Raw genomic sequence first — 4,231 nt, 5'->3', positions numbered from 1 at the left:
TTGATCGTATCTTCCATACGACTCGTGTTCAACCTTTCGGTCTCTGTGTTCCGAGGCCATGTCTTCACATGCTTAGGCTCGTCAAGTTAACCCTAAGTGTTTTTGCATGTGTAAATCTTGCTTACACCCGTTGTATGTGAACGAAAGGATCTATCACACCCGATTAACACGTGATGCTTCGAAGCGACGAACTGTAGCAACGGTGCACAGTTAGGGGAGAACACTTCTTGAAATTTTAATGAGGGATCATCTTATTTACTACCGTTGTACTAAGTAAACAAGATGCATAACATGATAAACATCATATGCAATCAAATAGTGACATGATATGGCCAATATCATATAGCTCCTTTGATCTTCATCTTGGGGCTCCATGATCATCTTGTCACCGGCATACTCATCGACATGTAAGTTGTGATTCCTTTGACAAGAACATGATCAATCTCATACATCACATATATCATTCATCACATCCTTTTGGCCATATCACATCACATAGCATACCCTGCAAAAACAAGTTAGACGTCCTCTAATTGCTGTTTGCATGTTTTACGTGGCTGCTATGGGTTTCTAGCAAGAACGTTTCTTACCTTCGCAAAACCACAACGTGATATGCCAATTGCTATTTACCCTTCATAAGGACCCTTTTCATCGAATCCGATCCGACTAAAGTAGGAGAGACAGACACCCGCTAGCCACCTTATGCAACTAGTGCATGTCAGTCGGTGGAACCTGTCTCACGTAAGAGTACGTGTAAGGTCGGTCCGGGCCGCTTCATCCCACGATGCCGCCGAATCAAGATAAGACTAGTAACGGCAAGCATATTGAAAAAAATCAACGCCCACAACTTCTTTGTGTTCTACTCGTGCATAGAATCTACGCAATAGACCTAGCTCATGATGCCACTGTTGGAGAACGTAGCATAAATTCAAAATTTTCCTACGTATCACCAAGATCTATCTATGGAGAAACCAGCAATGAGGGGAAGGAGAGTGCATCTACATACCCTTGTAGATCGCTAAGCGGAAGCGTTCAAGTGAACGGGGTTGATGGAGTCGTACTCGTCGTGATTCAGATCACCGATGATCCTAGTGCCGAACGGACGGCACCTCCGCGTTCAACGCACGTACAGCCCGATGACGTCTCCCACGCCTTGATCCAGCAAGGAGAGAGGGAGAGGTTGATGAAGATTCAGCAGCACGACGGCGTGGTGGTGGATGCAGGGCGTCACAGTAGCAGGGCTTCGCCTATACTACGAGAGAGAGACGTAACGGGGAGAGAGGGAGGCGCCAGGGGCTGGTGTTTGAAATCCCTCCTCTCCCCCACTATATATAGGAGGGCCAAGGGGTTGGTGCGCCAGCCTAGGAGATCCAATCTCCTAGGTGCGGCTGCCCAAGGGAGGTTTCCCTCCCCCCCAAGGCACCTAGAGGTGCCTTCCACTAGTGGGATTCCTCCCCCATGGAAACCCTAGGCGCATGGGCCTATAGGGGCTGGTGCCCTTGGCCCATATAGGCCAAGGCGCACCCCTTACAGCCCATGTGGCCTCCCGGGACAGGTGGCCCCACCCGGTGGACCCCCGGGACCCTTCCGGTGGTCCCGGTACAATACCGATAACTCCGAAACTTGTCCCGATGGCCGAAACAGCACTTCCTATATATAATTCTTTACCTCCGGACCATTCCGGAACTCCTCGTGACGTCCGGGATCTCATCCGGGACTCCGAACAATATTCGGGTTACTGCATACACATATCTTCATAACCCTAGCGTCACCGAACCTTAAGTGTGTAGACCCTACGGGTTCGGGAGACATGCAGACATGACCGAGACGTTCTCCTGTCAATAACCAACAGCGGGATCTGGATACCGGATGGCTCCCACATGTTCCACGCGATGATCTCATCGGATGAACCACGATGTCAAGGACTTAATCAATCCCGTATACAATTCCCTTTGTCTATCGGTATGTTACTTGCCCGAGATTCGCGTCGGTATCCAATACCTAGTTCAATCTCGTTACCGGCAAGTCTCTTTACTCGTTCCGTAACACATCATCCCGTGATCAACTCCTTGGTCACATTGCGCATATGATGATGTCCTGCCGAGTGGGCCCAGAGATACCTCTCCGCTTACACGGAGTGACAAATCCCAGTATCGATTCGTGCCAACCCAACAGACACTTTCGGAGATACCTGTAATGCACCTTTATAGCCACCCAGTTACGTTGTGACGTTTGATACACCCAAACCACTCCTACGGTATCCGGGAGTTGCACAATCTCATGGTCTAAGGAAATGATACTTGACATTAGAAAAGCTTTAGCATACGAACTGTACGATCTTTGTGCTAGGCTTAGGATTGGGTCTTGTCCATCACATCATTCTCCTAATGATGTGATCCCGTTATCAACGACATCCAATGTCCATGGTTAGGAAACCGTAACCATCTATTGATCAACGAGCTAGTCAACTAGAGGCTCACTAGGGACATATTATGGTCTATGTATTCACACGTGTATTACGATTTCCGGATAATACAGTTATAGCATGAATAAAGACAATTATCATGAACAAGGAAATATAATAATAACTAATTTATTATTGCCTCTAGGGCATATTTCCAACAGCGGTGAGAGGCCATGTAGGAGTACATGGTGGATTGTCTCATTGCAGCCGTCCTCAGGAACTGAGTTCTGTGTCTGTGATCCATGAACAGCTACTACCACTCATTGGGATCCTTAATTGACCCTCTCGGCTTCTTAATCACCCTAGTACTCTGTCCAGGAGTTGCAACTAGTTTCTGGTGTTTGTAGGTTATGTGTTGGCGGCCGTGCGTAGCGCTGACCCTAGGGGTGGGCTATGTTGCGGTAGATACACCGTGGCACGGTGTACCGGGCGCCCGTTTGGTGTCTCTGGAACCCTGTTCACATCGTTCGGGGCCGTATGTGGAAACCTCGGCCGAACTCCCTGCGGATGGAACCTGGATAGGCGATAAACCTGGACTAGAGACTTAAGTATTTAGGTAGGCCGTGGACGACACCCTCGCCAGGCTTCCGCTTGAAGGTTGCCTAGATACATGACGTGTATATGGTGGTAAGTGGTGGGAGCGTGTGTGAAGAAGTACACCCCTGCAGGGTTATCGTTATCTATTCGAATAGTCGGATACCTCGGATATGGAAACTTGGACCCCTTGCATAGTTCATAGACAAGTGAAAGTGGATACTCTAAAACTCGCAAGATAAGTGTGAGTGCTATGGATGGCCTTCTCGTGGGGAGACGGGAGCAGTTCCATAGTGGTGTATTGAATGGTGAATATGTGGACTCGTGTGCGCCACCTCAAAAGAGTTGCTTGCAGTCGTAGTTTAGGTTAGCCACTGAGTCAAAGCTGGCTTGCTGCAGTTAAACTCCACCACCCCCCCCTTGTTGATATCGATGCATATGTAGCTAGTTCTGATGTAAGTCTTGCTGAGTAACTTTGTACTCATGTTTGCTTAATTTATGTTTTGCAGAGAGAGACTTCAGTCTCGCTAGTAGTTCCGTATGGACTTCAACGTTAGCTTGATACCTCAGCTATGATCTTGTGCCCTCGGCAGGATCTGGTAGATAGTCAGGCTTCTTAGCCTTTTTCCATTTGTAGATGTCTGTACTCAGACATGTTAAGCTTCCGCATGTGCTTGATTTGTATGTTGTGATTGTTGGGTCATGAGACCCATGTTTGTAATATCTCGCTCCTCGGAGCCTAAGGAATAAATACTTGAGTTGTAGAGTTATGTTGTGATGCCATGTTGTATTTACACATATCGAGCATATTGTGTGTATGATTGAAATGCTTGGTATGTGTGGGATCCGACAATCTAGTTGTTTATCCTTGGCAGCCTCTCTTATGGGGAAATGTAGTCTAGTGCTTCCATGAGCCATAGTATTCCGCTACAGCCCGGTTTACCGGAGTCCTGCTAGCCTAGCACTACTGCTCAGGACACTTGACTGGCCGGCATGTGTTTCACTTCGTTCCTGTGTCTGTCCCTTCGGGGAAATGTCACGCGGTGACATCCGGAGTCCTGCCTAGCCTGCTACAGCCCGGGTTCCCGGAGTCCTGTTAGCCCAGTGCTACAGCCCGGATTCACATGCTGCTAACCGACATGCTCGATGTGATTCATGTATGCCTGTCCCCATAGGTTAGTGCCGCTTTGGGTTCACGACTAGCCATGTCGGCCCAGGTTCTCTGTCATATGG

The sequence above is a fragment of the Triticum urartu genome, chromosome 1, assembly GCF_003073215.2.
Source record: "Triticum urartu cultivar G1812 chromosome 1, Tu2.1, whole genome shotgun sequence".
Classification (NCBI taxonomy): domain Eukaryota; kingdom Viridiplantae; phylum Streptophyta; class Magnoliopsida; order Poales; family Poaceae; genus Triticum; species Triticum urartu.
This window is presented reverse-complemented; position numbering follows the sequence as displayed.